Genomic DNA, 26,439 nt, shown 5'->3' with positions numbered 1-26,439 from the left:
GCACAGCCACCTCCTTCTACCTTAACTGGCCTGGATACAGGTTACTTCCAAACAGAATCCCCATCCCCTATTATACTGATTCCCGAGCTTATTCAGGAGGCTGGGTACTCAGGAGTTGTAGTTCTCTAGCAGTTTTTGCTGCTGACACTGAGGTATCTTAAGTTAGCCTATGCTTCCATCTGGGAAAAACAGACCCATGGCATGGGGCTGAGTCAGTGGAGGAACAACTAATGGCTATGGTTGTGTTTGCATAAATGCTGAGATATAGGGTACTGACTAAGGGCACAGGCTCTTGGGATCAGAGTGGTTGGCTTCTATTCTGGCTTCATTACCTTTTTGATTTTGGCAAGCTTCTGTATGTTTCTACGTCTCAATGTCTATCCATCAAAAGGAGATAATGATAGTCTAAATAGTTGTCCTGAGGATTCAGTGAGATAATCCACGTAAAGCGCTGAGTGGCAAGAACATGGTCAGCCCTCAATAAGTGGTTATTATTACTATCGTCATCATCATATCATCACCATCATCATAGACAATGATAATGATAATGATATCAATAATGTGTCTCTGTCTCATATCAGGAATGCTTTACAACATAAATGGTTATGAATAGTTATCAGTGAATGCCTTTTCTGTGCCAGGTACACCACATGAGCTCTTCTCAAGAACTTCTTCACAAGAACCCGAAGAGGTAGGTAGGGTCATGACTCCCCCCAACCCCACATTTTACAGGTGAAGTAACTAAGGTGCATAGAGGTTAATAACTTGCCAGGGTCACATAATTAGGAAAAGGTAGGGTAAGTCTTTCTGCCAAGGTAGGCTGGCTCCAGAACCATGCTCTTAATATTTAGACACCATGCTTCCTGCAATAACACAGAACTACAGCTCAAATCAGTGTTTCTTTAGGATCACAATGCAAGTACACACATCCTTCTTCACTGTACAGCCAGGGGGAAGCAGGTGTGCTCTTCTGAGAGCACCAGTCTTGAGTCCACGTTCTGTATAAATCTCCCAATGAACAAATGACCCAATTATAAAAGTTGGCTACTGTGCATGATCACAGCCTCCTGGAGTGCTTAACTGGTTGTCCTTTTGAGGGCTGGCACTATTCCTTTGCAAAAGGCCCCACTCGGATGTCTGCTGGGTGCTGTCTATGCTGTGGTTGACTTGGTCCACAGATAATGAGGGAATTTATGTCTGCAGAATTATGATGTCACATTTAGTATTTAGACTATGGAAGAATGAGACAATTGGAATGTTTTTCCTGGAATGATTAATTTTAGGCCTGTTGGGGGAAAACTGCACACTGCAAAATCCCAGAGATTTCTCAGCAACCTCTGATTGCTTTTTGAATTGCAATGTAACATTTTCAGGAAACAGTTTTGATGTGGCACATTTCAGAGTCCCTAAACAGGCAACCAATTATGCACCTACTTAGCATTAAGGATATCTCTGAGTGCCTGAAAATGTTCCAGTGGAAGTTATATATTTATTCCCAGCTGTTACCCCAAATGAAAAATTCCCTAGAATTTTCTTTTCCCCTTGGAATGTAGATCGTCTAATTGGTTTTCTAGAGTTCCTGCAATGGAGTAGGTACAAAAATAAATATTTGTAGTTTAGCATTTGTATCTTATTCTAGCTTCTGATTACTTTGCTTATCTTAGCATTTGATGTAGGTTATGTCAGTAAACTAGGCTATTCTGGGTAAAACATTCCCTCATTTTAGTAGCATAACTAACACATAAAGTTCATTTTGCACTCACACAAACTATGTGGAGGGACTGGTGGCTCTCCAGGGCCAAGTCCCTTACAAGCTCCCTTGCAAGGGATCCAGTCTTCTGGATTGTATAATTCTGACATCTGGACATGTACCTCCACGTCATTAAGGCAAAGAAAGAGAGAGCTGGAAATTCACGTGCTGGTTCTTAGATGCTCTGGTTCTTAATGTAGCACTTTCACTCAGAACTGATCAGAGTGGGCCAGAACTGGTCAGTGTGGTCTCACTTGGCCAGAACTGGTCAGAGTGGGCTCACTTATCTGCAAGGACTGGAAATGGAATAGAGCCCATGGATATTCATAGAACAGTAAATGTCTCTTCCATACTTCTTAATCAATTCCATTTTGCATCAATAGTGAAAATTTTCATATCATGCAAGCTGAAAGTGCTATAACCAAGGCAATATGGGAGAAAAAGGAGGTGTAGACTCTCCTGGCTGAGACTTACATGTTTTCTCTGCAGATCTGATTTTGAAGTTTGAGGGCTCCCAGGTCTCTCACATTCTCTTGCTGCTGGGGCTGAGATGTGGGAATCTAGAGGCCCGTAAACACTGATGAACCCTAAGAAAATCACATGCTTATCCTCCCTTGACTGAGATCTTAAATTGCAAATATGAATCCTTTAATTAGATGTGCTTGGATTCATACAGAACAAAAAAATTTTTCAGAAGCCAAGGCAGTAGAAAAAATTAAATTTTGCAGACATTGCTTCAACTGACTTCATATCACTGTCCCCAGTTTTAAATTTATGTTGTTAGTTCCATGTTATTTTTGCAACTTAGGGTGATCATTGTAATGAGCCATCACTTTCTTCTTGGTATACAGTGGCTACCATATACATGTAAATAAACATAATTCTGAATCTACTATTTATCTTTTAATGGTTGTTTCTTCACAGGCATTGTGTTTAAACTAGAGAACCTTTGAAACACAAAATTTTCCTCCTTCCTTGGAAAGTTTACCCAACATAAAATTAGTTTTTTGAGTAAATTTGTCTTACTACCTAAGGGACTTGGTGATTATATATGTACATGTATACACACACACACACACACACACACACACACACACACACACACACACACACACACACACAAGGGTACTTCAAAAAGTTCATGGAAAGATTCATATTATCTTTTAATTCCATTTTTCCATGAATTTTTTGAAGTACACGTGTGTGTGCGTGCGTGTGCACATGTGTGCATGTGTGTGTGTGTATGCATGGCCATTGGTTTTAAAAAACCCTCAGCTCCTTAAAAAAAAGTACAAAACTCAACAAACTACTTACTTTTATTTTATTTATTTATTTTTTTAAATGTATTTATTTTTATTGAATCTTAATTGATTATACATATTTTGGGGATTCAATGTTGACATATGTTGATCAAATCAATATTACTAGTATGCATATTGTTACAAATAGTACTTATTCTTTATGCCCCTTGGCCAATCTCTCCCTATCCCCCTTTCCCTCCCCGCTCCCACCACTGATAACCTTAGATTTCTTCTCTCCTTCTGAAAGAGTAATGGTTACTCTGTTGATTTGTTGCCTAGATGATCTGTCCAATGCTGAGAGGTGTGATCAGGTCCCCCAATATCATAGAGCAGATGCTTCTTCTGTCACTCTAGAATGGGCTTTGTGCAAGCTACTTACTTTTAAAGAATCACATGTAGAATTAGAAAGATATTTTTTCATAAATTTGCCTTAACCAAGGGTATGCCATGGTGGAAATACTATTTTTTAATGAGCGGTGAGTTAATTTTCTTGGCTCAAAGACTGAATGGAATTTGGCCCAGTGCTCGGTGAAGTCTATGTGAACATGTCATACCTAGTGTCTGTCTGAGAACTGTGCATCTCTCTTTAAAATGCAAACTTCAAATAACTGTACTTTATCATCTGTAGTCTGGTATAACTTTACTTCAGAGTGTAAAGAAAGTGTCAGTGACTAAGAGATACATCAAATGTTGTTTGAGAGTTATAGCAGAAAACCAGAACTGTATTGATTTCTTAGAAGTTACTGAAGCAACACAGTAACTTTCGTTTTAGATTTTCCTACTTATTAGGGTACATGCCAAAGGGAAAATATCTTCAATCCTGGAGTATAAGAATATGTGGGGTTTGTTTTTCTTATTTCTTGTTTTTGATGATCATTTTTAAAAACTATAAAAACAGAAATAAGAATCATAGTCTGACAGTAGAGTTCAAAATGAAAAATCAGATGAAACAACTATTTCTTTGCCTTAAATATCAAATAATCAGTTCTGTCTCTACCGTTTTCACAGAATTGAACATTTTTGTTATTCTATGATATTGCCTGAGTGTGGCCTTTCATTTTAATTTTAGGAAAGATCAAAAGGACTCTTACATAAGTCTCTTGAACTGGAACAGAGATGGATCTCTAAGTGCTTCTTTAATATGGGGTGTTGTGGCTCATGTCAAGACGAGCAATTTATGATCAAATGTCAAATTTGCAGAGAGTGACGGATTTGAACTGTAAAGGCTTAGATGGGGCAGATTGTAGAGAGCAGTCCAACACACATTACTTTAAAGAAAGTTTTAAAATATATATTCTGTATATTTGTGCCCGTACAACCGAAGTAGATGAAAACTGAAAATTTCAATTGAAAAATGAAATTTATCACATGGTAGTAAAGACCCTTTGGCCTTAGACAAACTTGCGTTTATGCATTGGCCCCACCACTTCCTGGCTGAGTGATCTTGTCCCTTTATTTCTCTGAGCTTCAAGTTCCTCATCTGTAAAATAGGGATACCTGTAGTTTCCATGTCAATGATTAAATGAAATAATGCACATAAAACACTTAGTATGGCTGCTCTCAGTATTGGCATTTATGTGAATATTGGTATTTGTACATGTATTTCATTGTCACCCAGCAGAATGACATTTGATGCCATGTTAACCACACCTTTTGATGTCCTGTAGCGCAGTAGTTTGTATCCAGCAGACAATCGGTAATTATTTGTTGATGTTCTGTCATAGAAATGTCTGTTATTGTTGCCATCTCTGACTTTAGATGTCATTCTCTTGGACTGTGTTATTCCAATTTAACTCAGCAGTTTGTCCATCTCAGTTGAGTAACAGACCAGCGAAAAGAAATCAGTCAAACCTCTTCTCTGACTGTAGTGCCTAGCTTTTGCCTACAATGTAAGGAAGGCTTAGATCAGATGCTGACCTCAAATAGTCCTGCACTTGCACAGTTTCAGTGGGTGTAGTCGCATCTGCACTTTAAAATGTACACTGCACAGCATGGAGTCAGGCTTAGAAGCACTTAGTAAGCATTGGTTTACGGGCTTGTTAATGACTGACATAAAAGGCATATTTGACAGCTGAATTTTACTCTAGAATATCACTGTCTTTATGTGAAAGGATTTTGAAATCTGCTGAGTGAGACATATAGGAAGGAAAGCATATCATCTCTGAGAAGGCCCCTGAGATGCCATAAGATGGACTAATTATCTGCTAAGTGGAACCTCAGTGTAAAAAAATGGTTTTGAGGGCCGAGCCTGTGGCGCACTCGGGAGAGTGCAGCGCTGGGAGCACGGCGACGCTCCCGCCGCGGGTTCGGATCCTATATAGGAATGGCCAGTGCACTCCCTGGCTGAGTGCTGGTCACGGAAAAAGACAAAAAAAAAAAAATGGTTTTGGATGCACGGAGGGGTGGCTGCTGCGGGAGGCAGATGGATGGTGTGGAGGATTGTCGGGGGTGAGGTCACTGCCCACAGCACTTTTCCATCCTGGCCCAGACATGCCCGTACCTGTAAAGTATAAACTTCAGTGGGAGCCTTCCATCTTTATAAAGCCTCGCAGTAGAATGTTCGTTTGACCTATTCAAATGGAAGGATGAAACCTCGACATAGGAACACGATATGAATGGGAGAGATCTCTCATTATGCAAACATCACGGTGCTCTGAACAGACATTAAAAACAACTCTCATCTCAAATAACTCAGCACTTGTGTCACTAGATGAGAAATTAGGTACTGGGGAACAGTATTTAATGAATGAAGCCTTCCAGCCAGCCAGTGATCTCTTAGGACCCATTACCCTACATTCACAATCAGGTTGGATCACCACCCATCCTGAGGCTCCCCAAAACTTTGAACAGCTTTTCAATGATCCTTACAGAAAGACACCCACTCCAAATAAACATAGTATTTATATATAGTCCATTGGATCTCTAGGAAACACCATAATTACCAGTGAAGAAAATATTAAATGACTCAAGAGCTACTGGGAAGCATTTTTTAGGGCTTGACAGTAAAACTCCTGGAACTGATTCCTGTTTCTGCAAATGGGTGTTCCTTTAGAGTCAATGATAACACAAAAAACCTACAAAGTCATACAGGGCACATCCTGAAGTTCTTAAAAAAGAAGAAACCTGAAGATGCCTTCTGCATCATGGGGATAACAATGATTGATCTTTACCCAGGAGACTCCTGGAATTTTGTCCTTGGACAGGCCTCTTTGACAGGTGGTGTGGGGACATTCAGCTTTGCCAGGTATGGCAGTGATTTTTATAGCTCGCGCTGGGAAGGAAATGTGAGGAAGCTCCAGAAAATATCTTCAAGTGACTATTCAGCTTTTGATAACTGTTGTATTCCTGAAATAACTAGTGTTTTGCTGCTTCGATCTTGTAAGATTTTAACTCATAAGATTGGACATTTATTTGGACTAGACATCGCCAGTGTCTCACATGTCTAATGCAGGGCTCCGACCACCTAGAGGAAGCTGATGGACGCCCTCTAATCCTTGGCCCTATCTGCTCATGTAAGTTGCAGTGTGCAGTTGGCTTCCACATTGTAGGAAGGTACAAAGTGCTGGTGAAGTGGATTGATGATGAATCTGCTGGTGCACCTGGAGTAACTCCAAAATGCAGTCGTGCGGATGACACAAATTTGCTGAAACCCGTTGAAGCCTTTAAGGAAGGGAAAGAGTGGATGATAAAATGCTTTGCTGTTCTTCAAAATGAGAACCTTCAAATAGGAGTAATTAAAATAAATACTTGCACACTTAAAAAAGGTTTTGTTCTAAGACTTGAGGTAGTTATCAAGCAAAGCCTTGTTGGAGCCATAAGGGGGATTTGAAGATGTGCAGGGGTGTTTTTAAATGTTACCTTGATGATAGGGGGCACTACTAGCAATTGGCGGGCAGGGTCCAGGCACGTGGGATGTCCTGGAGCATATATGAGACTGACACTCTGAAGAATTGTCTTGCTTACGATACCAGTATAGAGGTTAAGAAATACTCTGAGTATTGAGAAGCTGCTCTGCAGGGTCATTTCCTTTTAGAGCCTAAGATTTAGTAAAACACATACTTAATAAACACCTACCATGTTGCCACACACTTAGGATACATCGGTGAGTAGACAGAAATCCCTACCCCCATGAAGCTCACATTCTTGAAACAGCTCATAAGCCATAAATGTAAGTAAATGCATTAATGTTAGGCTAGGAGGTGATAAGTACAATGGAAAAATGAAAAACAGATTAAGGGCAATGGGATTTGCTGAAGAAGGGAAGTATATTACAGTTTTAAAGCAGGGTGATCAGGATAGAAGACAGTAAGTGAGTAAGATGTGAACACACTCTCCCTTATTCTGGATGTGGAAATATACTGTGGAATTAAACTAGAGATAGCCTAAGGATTCGTGTTTGGGGAGGATGCTCAAAACTATGGCAGAGTAGTGAAATGCATTTTCAACAGTCAAGATTTCTTGTTTTAAGCAAGGAGGCAACCCTGGGGATATTACTACTGATGATGGATAGATGCATAAATGGATGGACGGATCGTTGGGTGGGTGAATGGATGGACAGATGAATAGATGGATAGACAGATGGATATAAAATGGCCATGAAAATGACCATTATAAAATCAATAGGAATATCTAAATTTCTTGTGCTGGGATTCAGAAGCTGCATGAATTCAGACTGCCAGCTCTAGTTGGGGGGGAGGGGGCTTTCAAAGCCGAGCCCAGGGAAGATTGGGTGAATGATTCCCGGGGACAACAGGAGGCTCAGTAAACTGCATTGTACCCCTTCTCCAGCCACAGCCGTCATGGGAACCATGACCCTCAGTGATGTGTTAGATAAACTGAGGCCTTCTTTCAAAGCCTGATCTTTAAACTGCCTGTGCCTTAGAAATAGTTTTATTATTCTGCAGAAACAATGACTTAGATGAGAGAGCCGAAGCATTTTTCTGAGTGTTCAATACCAGGCTGAGGAACAAATTGATAATGGAGAAATCTTCACAGACAGGTGTGGCCAGTGTTCTCAGCTTCTCTCTCCTTCTCCGAGGTCACAGAAGTGAAATAAAATGGCCAAAGTGGCAAGAGGATTTATTTCTCTCTGAACCATAACAGAACTCAACTGTCCTCCTAGAAATTGAAGTTGTGTACGATAATAAATGAAAGTGCCATTAACACCACCGAGGCCCATAGGAAGTTGTTCTGCCAAAGCAAACGTCTATAAGAAAAAAAGCACACTGCAAAAGAAAATGACAAGGTCTGAAATTAAAGATCAAACAAGTAGGGAGGATCTTCATAGAAAATCCATGTGGAGAAGAAATATGAACTAAAGCAAGCAGACAATAATACAGCAGCATATGCACTATTGAAAAAGAATCAAACCCTCTGCAAGTCAGCAGGAAGGGGTGCTCTCGAGGTGCCCGTCAGAAGATAGAAGGAGGCCCCTGAGGGAGACTTCTACACTTCAAACAGCAAGCCCAACCAAACAAACAAAACCTTTGCTTCATTTTACCAAAACATACACAGCACTGCAGATTTCAAAAGTTCTTTGAAAGCCCCTTTGCAGAGCTAGTTGGCTAATCCCAACAGCAAAGCTTCCCAACGGGGAAAGTGTGCAAAGGCTGAGAGAAGATACCCACAAGGAATTATTTCACCACAGTGGGGATGGGGAGAGGAATGGGTGGAAGGTTTAAGGAAGGAGTGGTTGAAAAGACAAGAGGAATGAGGACAGAGAAAAATTAAAAGCTGGAAACCATCACTGGATGTTTAAACTACTTTCAGCATATTGATTTAACACACTATATCTTCACAGTATTTCTCGCCACATCTACCTAAGAGAAGGTGGGCTCACTTCTCCCTTTAGCAAGTGACTACTTTTGAAGTATCCAGTTTCACCCAAGCTAAATACTCTTGCCACTAAGAATGCAAAAAGAACATTGTGTCATATGGAATTCCCCCTGTTTGTTGAACATAAGTTTTACTGCATGGCTGTGTGAAAATTATCAGAGGGTTTATCAGTTCAGAGCCTGGCCTACTTTCTCTGCTATTCAAAAATGTAGATATGGCAGACATGTACTGAGTGTTTAATATGTGTCAGGTGTCATGCTGGACACCTACTGTACATACACTGTTGCCTTCCGTATACATCAGCTCTCAAAATTACCCAGCCAGTGGCATGTCAGATACTCAGTGCATGGGCCCAGGCTCCTCTTCTAATCAGTTTCTATGCTTTCCCTCTATTCTTCCCATTCTTTTTCTCTCCCTTGTTCTTTAACTCTCTCTCTCCCCTTCCCTCCTTTGCTCCTACTCTCTCTCTCTCTCTCTCTTTCTCCCCCCAAATATAGAAAGAAAATAATTCTGAGAATCAGAAGCAAAGGAAACAGCTCTGACCTTGGCACTAGATGCTTTGGTGGTTGGTACATGGCAGGGCTGACTTAATGGCTACTGGGTGCCAGGCATTGGTGACTAAGCCTTGTTTGCACTACCAGGCACTGTGGGAGCTGAACCAAGGAGAACTCTGCAAAGCAGGGGTGAGTCCAGCTAGGATTCCAACTGCTGTGTGGGAAAAGCATATTGCACTTCCAAGGGGTGGGTGTGAGGAAACCACATCAAGAGGCAAAATGCTGCTGTCTCCTTGCAGATGACACTTGTAGGGTGTTTTCCATGGAAGCCGCCACAGAAAGCCAACAGGAGGCACCCAATCTCCAGAGCCCAGCAAGACCACCTCCAAAAGCCAACATCATTTGCTTCTGCTTCCACAAATATTATTTATGTTTGTTTTCTTCCACCCTTCTGACTCCTCCTTCTCAGGTTTATTCCATTGCCAACCCCTTAACTGCTGGGGTTTCTCAGAATTTCTTCCTCAACCCACTTGTCTCTGTTTTTCCCTCACTAGTTTGATCTACTTACATGAAACCTGTTCTCATCTCTAAGATGGTGCCCCAAGTCTTCATCTTCAGCCCCATCTCTCTCCTGAATGTTATATTCATATTTCCAATTGCTTCCTGGACATTTTTATCCACACTTTGAATTTAGAAAGTCCCTCACTTGGATCCTCCTCGCCTTCAATAAACATCTTCTTTTCTTTCATGATCCTTGCCTTGGTCAATGATAATGCAAGTATTTGTAAAAGACCAGTGATAAATACATTAGGCTTTTTGGGTCATAAAGTCTCTGTAGAACCTACTCAACTCTACCATTATAGCACAAAAACAGCCTTAGACAATATGTGAACAAATGAGCATTGCTGTGTTCCAATAAAACTTTATTTATAATAATAGGTGGCAAGCCTGATTTGGTCCAGGGACGTAGCTTGCCCAACCCTCTTGTAAAACACAAACAGTCCCTTTCGCTTACATGTCAACAACTCTTTTTTAGCCAGTGTTGCCAATCTTAGTCCTGGCTATGGTTCAGAGTCACTGTAGTGCACTGGGACCTGGTCATGCTCATATTTTTAAAGCTCTTTCAGGTAATTCAGGTTAACAAACCTGTTTGAGAATAAATAGCCTTTAAAGACATGCTTCTCAGATGTTAGTGGGATAAGAATCACCTGGAGGACTCATTTAAGAAAGTGAATTCCTGAACTGTACTCCTAGAGATCCAATAGGTTCTGCAGTGGCACCCAGGTATCAATATGCTAGCAACCATCCTGGATGATTCTGAGAAGCTTGCCTGAGGATAATGCCCTGGGAAACACTGACCAAGTGGTGTATCAAAGTAAAACATATCAGCCTGGTAAATGCGCAAGTAGTGTTCTTCATATTCTTGCCCTAACCCACTTGTCCAGCCTCTTCTCCAACCATATGGTCCCATGCATTCCACATTTTCTGTCTACCAGATGGTATCTGCTATTCTCTGAGCCTCTGTGCATGCCCATCCTGCAAGCCTTTGCACAGATAACTACATGTGCATACATTGTCCTTCCTTCCTCTTCTGCAGCTCAAGGAATTCTATTCACTTTTCTCTGGCCCTTTTCTAATATGGCTTCTTCCAAGAATCTCACCTCTCATACTCCAGCTAAATTTCTCTCCTTCTTGTCTACTCTGCCTTTGTAATTTATTTATTATTATTAGCTAATTTATTAGCTTTTCATTATTAGCTCTATACATGGATGTCTCCCATTCTAGACTGTGATTCTCCTTAAGGAAAGAAACATCTCTGGCTCACTGTGCCTAGCACCAAGAAGGAAAGGATCTGTGTCTGAGTTGTGCCTGTCTGTGTGCCAGTTCTGCTCGATAGGGCTGGGTCCAGAGGGAAGCAATTGAGGCACCTAGGCCTCAACACTTTAAAGAAGAACTTTTTCTCAGGGTCATGCAACTGCCAGCCTTGCACCTGCACGACTGTATGAGTCCGTTTCTGTTACTTTTAATAAAATACACGGAACTGTGTGATTTATAAAGAAAGTGAAATTTATTGCTTACAGATTCGGAGGCTAGGAAGTCCAAAGTCCAGGGAATGCATCTGGTGAGGGACCTGGTGGTAACTTCAGTGATGGCAGAGTATCACATTGCAAAAATGGTGGAGCAGAGAAAGAAAAACAGACTCTCCTCTCTCTCTTTTAAAGCCCTCAGAACCACGCTCCTAACCACCATTTTTAATCCGTTCAGTACTGTGTGGTCCTACAATCTAATCACCTCTTCAAGGCTCCACCTTTTAGTTACCATAAGTAGGATTTCCCACCCTCTTAACAGTCACAGTGGGGCTAAGTTTCTAATACCTAAAACTTGGGGGACACAATTCAAGCTTCAGTGAGTTTTTGGGGGGGGACATAATTCAATCCACTACACTGACCCTGATAGTAAGAGCTTCCCTCAGAATGAGGGACCCAGGGCCTTACATTCTGCCTCCCACCTCACCCCAATCCCAGCCCTGCTGTTGAGCATTTCCCCTCTGAGGGCTGATTCCTGGTCAACTACTTAAGTATATCTCAAAAAGGGACTCTAGAGTCAGTGCTCAAGCTCAAATACCTCAAGGGACAGCCAGGAGGGAAACTTGAATGAGTAAAGGGGACTGCAGTGACAGTGGCCCCATGTAAAAACAGCAACTAGTATAAACTCCAGCTAATTGCTTGCAGCTTCCTTTCTTCCCTTTTTTTTTTTTTTACCCCCCATGAATTCAATAAATATTTTTTGAGTGCTACTACATAGCAGGCATTCTTAATGTTGGAATTGGAAAGTAAATAAAATGGGCAGAAATTATTGCTCTCATAGAGCTAACATTGGAATGGGGGACAAAGGTATAAATAAATTAGCAAAATAAATAAGATAAATAAACAAAATAAGTAAAATACACAGCATATCAGATGGCCTGTGAAGGTGACAGGGAGAAAAAATATAGCAGAAAAGGAGAACTGGGAATGCTAGAGAAAGTTTAGAGAAGTGGGTGGGGGAATTTCCCTGAATTATACTTATGCAGACCCTCATTAAGCACTCTGGATTGTTACTGTTTCTAGCCTTTCTCTGCTTCACCCCATTGTCAGGGTCACCACCAGGTTCTTTCTAAAGCTTGAGAGATCCCATCTTTTTTACACATCAGTAACTTTTCTTCACCCGGATGTATATTCTCTAGTGTTGCCAAGTATGGCTTTTTTCCAAAAGTCAGAAAACTGCATTTTTCTGTGAAATCTTCTGATTTTAAAATATCGATAACTAATTTAATTATGAAAACCTATGCATGACTCAGAGAAAATGTATCTGTAGGCTCCACTGTCCACCATCAGTGACCTCTAATTAGAGTCTGGTGGTTCCAGTGATTCCTGTGAAACATGCATAATTCTAAGTGTAGAGGCATTAGGATCATAGAAAATATCAACACATATTTGGCATTAAACATGTGTCTATTAAGTGACTCGTAGTGCAGTACGAGAGGCCTGCCCTTACTACTGGGGGTTGTGCCTGATTAAGTGACCCAGTGCCCATGCCCACTCCTCTAACAGCTGAGGAGATGTTGGCCCAAAGGAAACAATCACTTGCCCAAGGCCACCTTCGAAATTAGAGGTGGAGTTGGACTAAAATCCCAGTCTTGTGTTCTTTCTACTGCTACAGGCTGGTTTGGTTAGTAAATGTTGAAATGAAACCTTAGCTTTCAGCAAATTAACAGGGAAAGTATATTCATTGTCTTAGTATATTCCTGTTGCTATAACAAAATACCTTAGATGGGGTCATTTATAAATAATAGAGATTTATTTCCCACAGTCCTAGAGGCTGGAGAGTCCACAATCAAGGCACTAGTAGATTCCATGTCTGGTAAGGGCTTGCTCTTTTCTTCCATGATGGTGTCTTCTTGTTGCACCCTCATGTGGAGGAAGAGATGAAGGTTGTGTCCACATAGAAGGAAAAAGGACCAGGGCACTCCCATAAGGGCACCGATTCCATTCATGAGGGCTGAGCCCTCATGATTTAATTGATTCTCTAAAGACCCCACCTCCTAATACTATCTATTGAGTCTTAGGTTCGACACGAACTTTGGAGGGACACAGTCAGACCATAGCATCCATTAACAAAGCAGTGGGTGGTGGATAAATCATCCATTCTATGGTATGATTCCATTTATGTAATGACAGTAGCGACGAAAACAAGACATACGACTGTGTACCTAGATGCGTGCAAATATACAGAAAATGTCTGAAAGAACATGAGCTGATCAGATATTACTGTTACCTTTAAGGAGGGGACCAGGACTGGGGCAGGGTGGTCAAAGGTGATTATAATCTTGTCTTTAAAGTTTTACTATACAAATTTACAAATAAATTAATCTGCATAAATTAGAATAATTTTTCAAGAAAAAGTTAAGTAGCACTGGTAATATTTTTCACAAAGAAATAGGAAATACAGACATACTATCTCATGTGAAATAACAGAGACACAGTTGCTAAGATCAGGAATTTTGGACCAAACCAGGCAAGAACCTAAAGAAATCAGTATATAATTTAGGTCTGTGTTTCAGAAAGGATTGGCAAAGAATGTGAGAGCATAATGCTTTCCACAATTAAATGTGAGCAAGGCACCCAAGTCTGCTAGCAACCAGCCCAAAGCCAGAGCCTGTAAGAAAAGAACGATTCCTTTGCTAACCCAGCAGGCCATATTGTTAACAGAAGTTGTATCCGATTAAAGATCTATGTTTAAACTATAAGATACAACAGGAAAAAGAAATACAGCATATGGAACTGTTTTTACACCACTTCAAGTCAACAGAGACAATATTTTTAAAATAACCAGGAGAATTCTCCAGGATTTTTTTTTTTTTTTTTTAAATCTCTGTTCTCTACATTGCCATTTTTATTGACTCTGACACAAACTAGTCATTACAAAAAATAAGAAAACAAGGGCTGATGTGACATCTGTGCTGATGAGGTATCTCGTTTCTTTCATCAGGGGCAGCTGGGAAGGGAACATTCTCATGTGTCTTTGCTTTGGGGAAGACTCATCTCCCTAGAACTCTGTGCAGGTGACCAGTGCTGTTTAAGGAGAGGGTGAGTGAGTGAAACGGACCTCACACCTAAGCTCCTTCATCCAGGGGACTGGCTGTCTCCTGGGGGCAACCAGTAAAAACAAATCCCAGTTATGCTTGTGGTGCTCACAGAAACAGATCTGTTGTGTTCAATAAAAGCAAATGTCACTTTTTATAAAGGGCTGCCTGGACATGTTCTGAATGGCAAACAAATCCCCCCTGAAATTTATTTTAGAGATTGAGAGGGAGACTTTGAGTAGATCACATTTCTACCTCCTAGGATATTATTTAGATATATCTTACCATGAACGACTGGTAGGATCAAGGAGAGAAAAAGCCACCCTCCTGCCTTTGAAGCTCGCAGGGGAAGCTGGTATTTAGCAGTATCTGCTCAAGGTAGAGTTTCCTTCCACATCAGTCAATTAACCTCACTTAGGAGCGGGCAGCCTCGTGTATTTATATTCTCAGACCTTGCACATGCCACGTTCCCGGGAAGGCTAACGGAGACGTGAGTCTGATTGTGTGTCTGGTCTGCGGCAGCTGCGTGCCAGGCTGAGCAGGGGAGGCTGATTCACGATGCTCCATGTACTTAAAGCAGGGCAAAGTGCGGGAGATTGTTATTCTGCTTTGAAGTTGCCTGTCTCCCTCTTTGGAGTGGATCAAAGACCTCTTTTTTTTTTTTCTTCCCAGAATTTACACAAGCTTTTAAAACAGTGCATTCCTCTCAGTATGTGTCCTCTTGTCCTATTGCAAATCCCCTTAGCACTAGTCTCAGAATCATGAGCTCTGGGTGTCCACACTCTATCTGTGTCGTTTCTCCCTCCCGTCTTCCCTCCTTTTCCCCTCCCTCCCTCCTCCCTTTCCATTTTCTCTCCCTTTTTCCCTCCCTCCCCCTCTTCCTTCTTTCTTTCATTCCTTCCTTTCTGTCCTATTTTGGAGTCCCCCAGAAGCTCTCAACCTCAGCTAATAGAAAATAGGTACTGGCTCTCTGACAGTGTTCTGCAGCCTTATTTCCTGCTAGTAAAATAAGGAGTATTGGGAAAAAAGAGGAACCTGGATTGAAAGAAAACTCTCGTGAACGAAATCAATGGGATTGACTTCATATGTTGCTCTCAAAGCTGACATGAATACGAAACAAAGCTTTTTAGTACCTTTAAAAGGCTGGAGGATGATTTCTAGGGCTGTTCCTATTGTAGCTCCTGAATTTGTTTTTCTTCCGACACCGAATGTTGCAGTAGCCACAAAGCAGGAAACTGTACTAAAAATGCTCTTCCTGTGCAATGCTGAGGGACGGTTCCACACACCTGTTTCGCGGCCAGTACAAAGAGACTGCAGTCTTGCAGGTCAGGTTCTGTTGCCAGTTGATCTTCAGATCTCAGTTCACAATCCCTCTGGGATAGTGAACCTGCAAAATAGGTACACTAACAACACACACAAACATTTAAATTAAAATCTTAAAGCCTTAAGGCAACTAGTTTGTAGAAAACAGAGGATCTTATAGACGGTAATTTAGAAAATTAATGCAAAAACACCATCTGCTAAACCTCAGATCTACAAAGACTCTGGGGTCTATAGAGAGCACACACTGTATTTGGAGAGCACAGACTCCATCTGCTTATGTCTAATCACCGGGAATCTTCCTTGCTGAACAAAGGGACACTTTTGTCCAGTTCCCACGAGTCCATACCAGTTCTTGAATGAGATGCTGTTCAAGAGACCCTCTATTTTACCCCAGTTCTCTTGCTTGTCTCTGTCACCTCACTTGGGGGATGCTGGTTCTCTAAAGATCTCCAAAGCATTCATTCTGCAAACACTTCCTAAGCATAAAACAACTTTCCAATCCCCGGAGGGGATATAAATGAGAATAAGAGGCAGTCCTGTTCTTAAGACAGGGAATGTGGTTCAAGAGAGTGGGTAAGAGAGTTCAGAGAACACAGTTGACATGTTGAGAAGAGTGCAAAGACTGTGGGACTTCAGGGCACATACTCATCTTATATGTGAGTGTAGCACTTGATCTCTGCTCCTAACTTCTAGTGTGAGTTCATGTTCCACTTTCCTACTCCCCCAGCTCTTATTACTGTCTGAAAAAAACATGCTCTCAGATCATCCCACATGGCTCTTGTTGTTCCTGCTGGTTAATTACATGTGAGCTTGACACAGGGATTCTCCATCACACCTTTCCTGGGATTTCAAAGCATCATATGGAATGTTCCTTCCTTCATTTCCAATAATGCCAAGGAAGGAAGCCACAGTATTATAAACCCAAACTCACTGTGACTGCTGTTGTTATTGTTATTGTTTAAATTTTTAATGAAAGTGAAAAGACTACATCAAATCAGCAAAAACCATACTGAAGGTGACTGTGTAGTGATAACTGAGTGTGCACTGCATGCCAGGCATTAGCCCATCTTTGCAGATGGTATTCCATGCGATCTTCCCAGCACAGCAAGCCAGAGAGATAGAGCTCACCATCTCTATTTATATACAGGGAAACTGAGGCACAGCAGGATTAGTTGACTTGCCCACAGTCAGTAAGTATAGCCACATCTTTACTGTCAATCTCTATGGAACCCAGCCTCCTAGGTCCAGGGCCCACACATGGACTGGGCAGACCTTTGCAGATTTTGTCTAACAAGACATGCCAAATGGGCAAGTGGGTTTTCCTTCATAAGAACAGCCAGAAATGGCCAAATATTTCCTGTTACACTTTGAAGAGGATTCCATACTTTTCCTGAGAGTCCATTTTCCTTACTATTTCTACTTAGCTCTGGCTGTTGTTTGTATAAGTCTATATTCCTTTTCCTTCCATGGTGGCTTGGGCTGCAGCTCCAGGCTGAAACTGAAGTTAAAAAAAAAAAAAAAATAGACAAACAAGACCTCATCCCCAGGCAGTCAACAAAGCAGATAATGAATGGACCTGGACATAGGAATGGTCCAACTCCCAATTTTTACTGTGCCCAGTCTGGTTTCTCTGAAGCAGATTAAATGAGGTAATCCATGTGATATACTAAGCACAGTACTCACACATGGTTAAGTGTCCAATAAATATCACCTATTTTTATGAATAGTCTAGCTTTAACTTCATGAGCAAGAGTGCATACTCATGATTGTTAAGGGACTTGCTCTTTCACTCAAGGGTGCAATAATGTTTTCATATTTATTCTCCCACTACCATGGTAGCCTTTGTGAGAACTGGATAATAAGCAGAGTCAGACAAGGGAACTAGAAACGGTGATTTCCAGCAAAGTTCAAAGGGATGTGGCCTCTAGATTGGGAGCTCCAAGAGGGAGGGATTCTGTTTCCAAGCTCCTAGCACAGGTTGGGTGCTTTGAAAATATCAAATGGATAAATTGGGGAGAAATACTATTTTTAGAGAATAAGTAGCCTAGGAGAGAAATAGGACATGTATGGGTGGAGGGGGTAAAGTCCACTTACTTTTCCACTCCCATTTACAAAGGGTCTCAAATTTTGACTTTTGATGTAATCTCCAAATGTTCTCATGTTTTACTTTGCTAAAGCATTACCTTGTTAAATGTAGACATGTATAAAATATAACAAAAATTTAAGCTTTTTTGACATTCTTTCATTTTGTAAAATTCTAGCAGCCTCAAAAAATGCCAGTGGGAAGGACCTATCTAGACCTCAAAGGCTTGTCTTTCAGTCATCTTAGGCCATACTGTATGTGCTCTGGCACTTGCACCAACACCATGCAGTTGGCCATCATTTATTTATCCAGATGTGTAGAAGTTTCTGACTAGCTTGTCTGAAATACACTCAAAGCATTCTCCAACAAGTCTGGTGTTGTTCCATCTCAGTTTTAATTTTGAAGCTGTGAATACTTCCTTGAAATAACAGCACATCTTTTCTCTGCTCAAACCCTCCTTGTTTAATTTTCAAAGGATGGCAGGCTTTCCCTTCCCTGAATAATTCTCCGTGCTCAGCATTGGTTATATGTGTGCAAACGCATTGTGTATATGTGTGTACACGTGTGTGTATATGTGTGTATAGGTATATGCATGCACACACACGCACATATATAAATTTCTTTTGCACAAAGGCAATAAGGTGAATCTTTCCTCCTTTCAGGACTCCCAGTGAAAGGCAGCTATGACATTAGATCATTTTTAAACACACCAGCCCACCAATTTGGTATCTCCTAGCATCTAACACTCTGTTCCCATCACATAACCGCAACTTAACTTTTTAACTCTTGTACCTCAGTTACCCTCTACATCACCCAACCATAAGCCATAGTGGAATAGATGCTTATCCAGCTGTTTACTAAATAATATATATGCCAGGACCTGCCCCAGGAGCTAAGAATACCATTGTGTGCAAGGCATCTATGGGTCCCTTCCCTTTTGGTATTTACATGTTCGTGGGGAAGATGGGTTCCCCCGATCCCTAGAAAACCATCCAAGTAAATAAGAATATCCATGGTATTGCAAAAGGATCAACAGCAATCTTGCCTCATGTCAAATTCTTGACAGCACTCCCAGCTTATTTTAATTCTTTAAGCTCTAAAATCAACCTTCCTGTTCCAAAGAGTAGCTCCAAATCCTTCCTCTATCTATCCTCTCTCAAAAATCCATGAATTTGGATCCCACATTTATTATTAAGCAAAGGTTCCAGGAATTATTTTTTCTTTTCACATGTTATGCTCTCTGGAGCATGCTGACTTGCCTTCTTAAGTTGGCAAGGAAGCATGCGAGGGTAAGTCTTCACGCAAACCTTATTGAGAGCCAGAAGCCATGCATTTCCAAAGTGTAAATATGCAGCCAGTGTTGTGGGCCTGAGAGGCAGAGCCACATGAAAGTGTTAAAATAAAATAAGGTTGACAGTGCTGCTTCACCAGAAACAGGCAATGAGTTAGCTGTTAGGAAATGCTTATAAGCCTAGGGAGTAAGGTGCTCAAAGACAATTACCAACTAAACATTTCATTAATGAAATAATGATTAATTATAATTACTAATTAAAATGCAGGATTATGCTGTTGGTTTTGAGCAGTAACAGGAATAATGACATTACCATTTTTAATGGAATTCCAGGAACAAAAATTATAACAACTCACAGAAAAGATATGGCTTGCAATCGAGATTAGTAGTTATTGTTAAACCCAGGGGCATGGAATTTTCCCTGCTGGTGAACTTAAGTTAAATAAGTTTAATGCGGTGTAATTTAATTACTAAGCATAGTTTTCTTCTCAGTGGGAAGAGATACCAGGTTTATGCTTTAAAGTACAAAAAGAAGAATGTAAATAGCTACGGGCAATGATTGGCTACTAGCAGGAAAAATCAAAGAGCATTTAGCTGTCTTTTGCATAATATTTGAGGGTAGATGCATCCTGGCTTCCTTGTAAATTTTATTTAATTAATGCTTAGAGGATTAACAACAAAGTAGCCCATGCAGACAGGGAATGTAGTGCTGTTAAGTGTATCAGCAAAGTGAATTTCCATAGGAAGGACATCTCCACTGAATAATTAATACATGGGCATTTTCATAAATGTCAAATTCCCACAGGAAGCAGAAACTTGACCCTCAGTAATAAACCACTTAGGATTCATTAAATATAAGCATCGTTCTTAAACTGTTTGCCGTGGCATGTGAGCTCATCCATAATGCAGTATGACGGGCTTAGCTACAGTGTGAAAATGCCCAACATTAGCTTTTGGGTGGCTGGAATAACCCTGCGTGTGCTGATTACTTTCGGCCTGATTCAGATCTAGCCCCTGGGGGTGAGGTATCACTTCCCTTTGTTATAAGGCCAAGATCTCTCTAGTCAATCTGAAAATCTAACGTTTGACTCTCACTCAAAGGTAAGGAAGGTCTCATTTTGTTGGCACTACAGTCCTTTGGGACCAGATAATTCTTTGTTGGGGTGGGGGGGGATCATGTCATGTTGGATGTTTAACAGCGTTCCTGGCCTTCACCCACTAGATGCCAGCAGCACCTACCCCCACCCCCTACAATTGTGATAATCAAAAATGTACCAGACATTGCCAAATGTCCCCTGGGAGCAGGATCTCCCCTAGTTGAGAACCACCTTATATGGAACGTATTGGAATCTAGGATCAGGCAGGGGAAAACAAGGCTCCCGACTCAACTCAGCCTGTGAGGCTGTGGCAATTCACAGTCCCTTGTCACCTTCACAATCACAGCCATCTGTAGGACCAAATGTGTCTTGTTCTTAAATAGTGTCAGCTGCCTCTTATGCATCCAGATGTGGCTATCACAGAGGCAGTACGTGGGCTGGTAAAATGAGAACCATTCACTCCGGTAGGTAAGGACTGCCTTGTAATCCCCTCAGTGCAGAAATGTCTGTTTCTTTTCCCTTATGTACCAAAATTACTGGTGCTGTGAGCATCCCCCACCATTGTCATGGATTTGTAAGGAGTCTGGTAAATCAGTGAGCTCTTTTCTTTTCCTTTCTTCCTTTTTTTAAAAAAAATTTCCCTGAAATTAGTAATTAGCATGGGGGGCGGGGTGTAGCAATTGAGCTCACCCATGGAAAAATTTTCCCAAACTCTTTCTAAAGTCTGAAAACAGGTCACAGAGGTTTTTTCTTTTAATAGAACATAGATTTGATTTTTTGATTTAAAAAATGCACTTTTAATTCTGTCTGGGCATGCAGGATGCCCACACACTGACTAAAAAAAGAAACATGATGCTATTTGGAGAATAACTTTGTCTACACAAAAACAGAAACTGATTTGACTAATGATTTTTCTCCTCTTTGATTTTTATTTGAATCAAAACGAGCAATTATATCTTGGCACCCCACAGCCATTGCCTCTGTGTTCTGTTAAAATCAGGAGGGTTTGATGTGCTCAGTACGGATGTGTTGTCAGCGCATGACATAAGTGAAAAGAGTGTCCCTAAGTTTCTGTGGAGTCCGCGGGACATAGTAACTGGACAAAAAACCCACTTTGCATTGAGAGGCTGAGGCTGGTCACTATTAGAAACCTTAAGGATCCTGATTTTTTCTTTTGACAACAATTCTACTTTTGCCTGTCCACAAATCATACTCTGGCTTGAGAGTAGGCTGCATAGGTATGCTTTCTTTCCAGTATTCCACTTGGAACAAGCATGTTTTAAATTAATCATCCAAACACAGTTCAGGAATCAGAACCTGCAAGTGAAAAGTCTACTTGGCTCAAAACCTATGTAAGTCTTATTAATTCAGAGAGTAGAAAGCTTACATGTGCTAATTACCCAAACTACTAATTAGCTTTAATCATAAGCTTGGGAGGAAGTTGAAGTGTGTTGCATTTGATAGTGCTGTTGACCTTTTCAGTGTACTTTGGGTGGGGGGAAGAAGCAGAAAGGAGGTGTTACAAAATTCATCAGAGAGCAATTAATTTAGGTCTTCTGATGAATATGCTATAAATTAACATATCTGTGCATATTAGGACAGAAAGGCATTTTAATACAGCCTTATCAGTGTCAACTCTGAGTGCCCCAGCCAACCAAGAAAATATACTCATTTCATAAGTTATTTCTTATTCTTCTACTGTTACAAACCAAGTGACAGTCTGGGTCCAGCCAAACAGATGCTTTTATTAATAAATCATAAATAAGATTGGGGCTGGCTTTGATTTTGGAGGGCTACTGTAAGGAGCCGTCCTTGTAGACATTTGACGGGATGCTCAGAAAGCTGTTTCATGCCAAGGTCAGGTAATACTGTCCCCATCGACCTCTTACCCTGGTCATATTTGTCACTATCTCTGAGCCTCTGTGGCCAGAGGCTCACACCACTCCTTTGATGTGGCTGGGATGCTCCATAGTGTTTTTCTTATGGAAAAACATCTTTGCATTCAATATTCCCACTAACACACCCCACCCCAGACAGCCCCCCCCCCCACCCCCCCGGGGCCTCAGAAGCTGTCTCACGAGCCAGTACAAGGCACCCAAAGCAGACCAGCATCTGGTTGCTTGCTATGACTTGTAAATTGTGAGTTCCCTCATGCTCTAGATTTGAAGATTCTTTTGATTTGGCTCTAATCTCCAAAACTGATGTATCCCCTAGTAACCACCAGAGGGATCCCATATAATGTAATAAAAACTGTAATCAACATGGAAGAATTACAGCTCAAACCAGTGTGGGCTTGCCTCCGAGGCCCCAGGTCTCACTCTGGAAAAGGAGGACAGGAACAAAGTTTGGACAGAAGAGTGGGAGAAGGCTCTGCCCAGCGGCTTTAGGGAAGGGATCCCCTAAGGAGGAGGCACAAGGCTGAAGAAGAAGGAATCTGAGGGTCCGTCTTTCTCTTCTCCTAAAAACAAGCAAAACAAATGAAACAAACCCTAGTCATTAGAAAGAAAGCCCTTTTTTTAAGCTGGTGGAATCATGCCTTACTAGTTTCTGAACCTGTGTTCAGAAGTTGAACTCCAGATACAATGACGTTTCATTATGAGTCTTTTCCATTTTTAAAATAGGTTTGTACAATTGTGTAAAAGAAGAGAGAATCAGGGCTGTTCTATAATAATGTGTTAGAGCTGCTCTAACCAATTACCACCAACTGACAAAAGAAATGTATTCTCTCCTAGTTCTGGAGGATACAAGTTCAAAATCAAGGTGTCAGCAGGGCCAAGCTCCCCCTGAAGGTTCTAGTGAAGAATGCTTCCTTTCCTCTTTCTGGCTTCTGGTGACTGATGGCCATCCTTGGATTTTTTGGTTTATAGCTCCGTCATTCCAATTACTGGCTCTGTCTTCATCATGGCCTTTTTTCCTCTGTGGAAGTCTGTGTGTCTCCAAATCTTCCTCTCCTTATAGAGACACCAGTCACTGGATTTAGGGTCTACTCTGATCCAGTATGACCTCATCTTAACTAATTTCATCTCCCAAAGCCCTATTTCCAAATAAGGTCATATTCTCAGGTTCTAGGTGGACATGAATTTTTGGAGGACACTATTCAATCCAGTACATGTTCCTTAACTATCTTTTCAAGCAACTTTTCAACTTTCAGCCCTAGATACAAAGCAGGGCTGATTTTCCAGCTCTAACATGATTTCCAGGTCATGGGATGAAATTCATTATCACCCCCTGAAAAATGGTACTTCTGCAATCCCATTAGGCTTCCCCCTTGCTTTTTAAAGTCCAGTTTCCCACACACAATGCCTCTCCTCTAAACTATTCTAAGTCTTCTGTCAGAGTTTTCAGTGGTGGTTGTGTGAGAGTGTGTGTTGTATGCAGAGCACCAAAAGGCATTATTTCTACTCTACAGTCCCTTTGTAGCTAATTTTATTGCCTTCGACTGTCAGGTTTTACAGATTATCCCTGAGCTTATTGTGCCAAATCAGAGTAGTTAAGGCTCAAGCTATCCTTGTTTATCCCTGTGTTAGTACACGCCTGGCTGCACTAATGGCCAATTGAAATTCCAGATCAGCTCAGCACAAAGCTATGCGTTCAGGTCAAACATGCTGGAGTGAGAAGAAGATTGTCTGTGCTGTGTCACGCAAAGTGGCAAACAAGTGATAGAACAGGAGGTGGGAGAAGAAAGGAATTCCGCTGGAGGAGCAAAGTTTGCTGGACCTTAGTTTCACCAAACAGTCAGTAGAGTGGCTGCCACCCACAGAGTTGGGATGATAGGGAGGAGGTCATCTCAGGGTTGTCAGAGATGGCCCCCCGTCTCCAGGAGAGAGGGTCCATCCTTTCCAGCCCACTTCTTGTGCCAGAACTCCCTCCACGATATCCTCACCTTGCAAACTTCTGTCCTGGGCTTGAACTTGAGTATTATGGGACTCACTAGAAGCCCCCTTTTAAAGCATAGTGTTCACCTGCAGTTCTAATTATCTTATAAAAACATCTGATTCTCCAGACACTGATGGCCACATAATATGTGACTCCATTTATTTGAAATGCCTGTAGGCAAACCGATAAAGACAGAAGATTATTGGTTGCCAGGGACTGGGGGTGGGAGGGAAGGGAGTTACTACTAAATGGGTACAAGGTTTCTCTTTGGGGTAATGAAAACATTTTCAAACTAGATAGTAGTGACAGTTGTACAACACTGTGAATGTACTAAATGCCACTGAATTATACACTTTAGAATGGTTAAATGGTGAATTTTGTTATGTGTATTTTACCACTATAGAAAAAAAAATGGCTTTCTTCTAATCTTCTCACAGTTCTCTACCTGCCCCGTGACACCAAACTGGAATCTCTTCATTCTTGCATGGGGCCACATGTTTTATGTCTTTTGCTACTACGCCTGTGGGCACCGTATGCCTCCCACAGCACATTTCCACTTCTCCACTTGTCCTTTACTTGTTCATCTTTGAAGTCCCTTTTCCCAGGCACCTTCCACTGGGTATATTCTCCCTATCCATTACTTTTCTTAAATTGTGATGCTCCCGGGGCTTACTGCTGCTGTGGAATATGGCCAGCACGTGGCATGGGATAATCGCCAGCTTTGACCTGGGACTTGGGAGGTCTGAGTCACAACTCTAACTCACTGTGTAACCTCAAACAAGCCATTCAGCCTCTCTGGTTCTCAGTTTCTTCACCTGTAAAATGAAAGGCAAGGGGTCTTCCAAAGCCTTTTCTGTCTCTTAGACTTATGTGTTGCTGCCGTGCTTTAGACCTTATTCCTGTTGATGGCACCCAGGATTGTATTCCTGTTTAGTATTCCTGCTGTACTACTAATTCCCACTGAGCTGAAAGTTAACTAAGTCACTGCATCCTTCTCGCTAGCATTAAGTGAGCTCCCCTACCCCCACACCAAGTGTGTAACATTGGATTTGGGAGGCCGAATGAAAGACTTCACTGGGATGCTGATTAAATCCTATCCAATCAGATAGAGTACAATATTCCAAAATGTAATTTTAGATCTTCATTGCAATATCTAACCTATTCATATCCCTCCTATTTTCCTATGATACAGAAATCTGTCACTGTCTGTATGCAAGTCCCGTAGTAGAATTTTGGATAATAGAAGGGTCACAGCCAGAGCCCCACGTTAGCCCATTGGAGACCTCCATTCTGGTGTTTTCCCCATTCACCAGAGGTATGGCAGTCACCCTGCTTGTGACTGTTCTGTTCAACTGAGACTTGGCAGTCAGTAGGGAAAGAAGCCATATGACTTTCTGAAGAGTCTTTCCTTCTCTTTTTCTTGAGTGGGGAGTGTACTTGTGTTTTGGTGGTTTGTGCTTGATTTTGCTATTGTTCTCATTATTTCTCCAGTGATGATTTGGGTCAGATCATTAAGAGGACACCCTCATATTCCACAGCTGAATTCTATTCCCACAAACGGGATTTATGAGGACTCTTCAAAAAGTTCATGGAAGGATTTGTATCATCTTTTAATTCAATTTTCCATGAACTTTTTTTTTTTTTTTGTCACCGGTAAGGGGATTGCAACCCTTGGCTTGGCGTCGCCTACACCACGCTCAGCCAGTGAGCGCACCGGCTATCCCTTAGGATAGGAACCCGCGGCCAGAGCGCTGCTGCGCTCCCAGCGCCGCACTCTCCTGAGTGAGCCACGGGGTTGGCCCTTCCATGAACTTTTAAAAATATCCTTGTATATGATTTGCTAGTCTGCAATAACTGATTTGTAGTAACAATAACCGCAGATGATGGGAAACAGGCAAGTGGCAAAAAGTCACATTGGGTGGAAATGCCACTGGGGATCTAGAAGCTCCACATTAAAGGTTTTGATGTAGCCATGACCAATCTAACTGTAGAGGTGGGATGGAGCACTGGAAAGAGCATACAATTTGAGGGCCCAAGACTGGGTTCATTTTCCTCCACTTACCAGCTCCGTGGTCATAGCCAAGTTTTTTGCCTCACTGTGCCTCATTTTTACCTTATTTGTAAAATGGGGATTGTTGTGAGGTTTAAATGAGGGTTCACTGTGTACTGAGCATGGTATTTGGTGCAGTACTCTTCAGATATTACTTCCCTCCCCATCCCTCTTTGGTGGATTTTAAGGATCATGTGAAATAAACTACATGAAA

General features: G+C 41.5%; 1 protein-coding gene and 1 pseudogene across 5 annotated transcripts in view; both read left to right on the top strand.

Annotated features, from left to right (window-relative positions):
* Positions 1 to 26,439, top strand: part of FHIT (fragile histidine triad diadenosine triphosphatase) — a 1,434,235-nt gene that overhangs the window by 1,328,853 nt on the left and 78,943 nt on the right. The window lies entirely within an intron of this gene.
* On the top strand, positions 5,686 to 6,880 carry LOC134390855 (archaemetzincin-2-like; annotated as a pseudogene).

This window comes from Cynocephalus volans, chromosome 11 (genome assembly GCF_027409185.1).
Source record: "Cynocephalus volans isolate mCynVol1 chromosome 11, mCynVol1.pri, whole genome shotgun sequence".
NCBI classification, from domain to species: domain Eukaryota; kingdom Metazoa; phylum Chordata; class Mammalia; order Dermoptera; family Cynocephalidae; genus Cynocephalus; species Cynocephalus volans.
The sequence above is the reverse complement of the archived record's forward strand: the minus strand, read 5'-3'. Positions and strand labels throughout refer to the sequence as shown.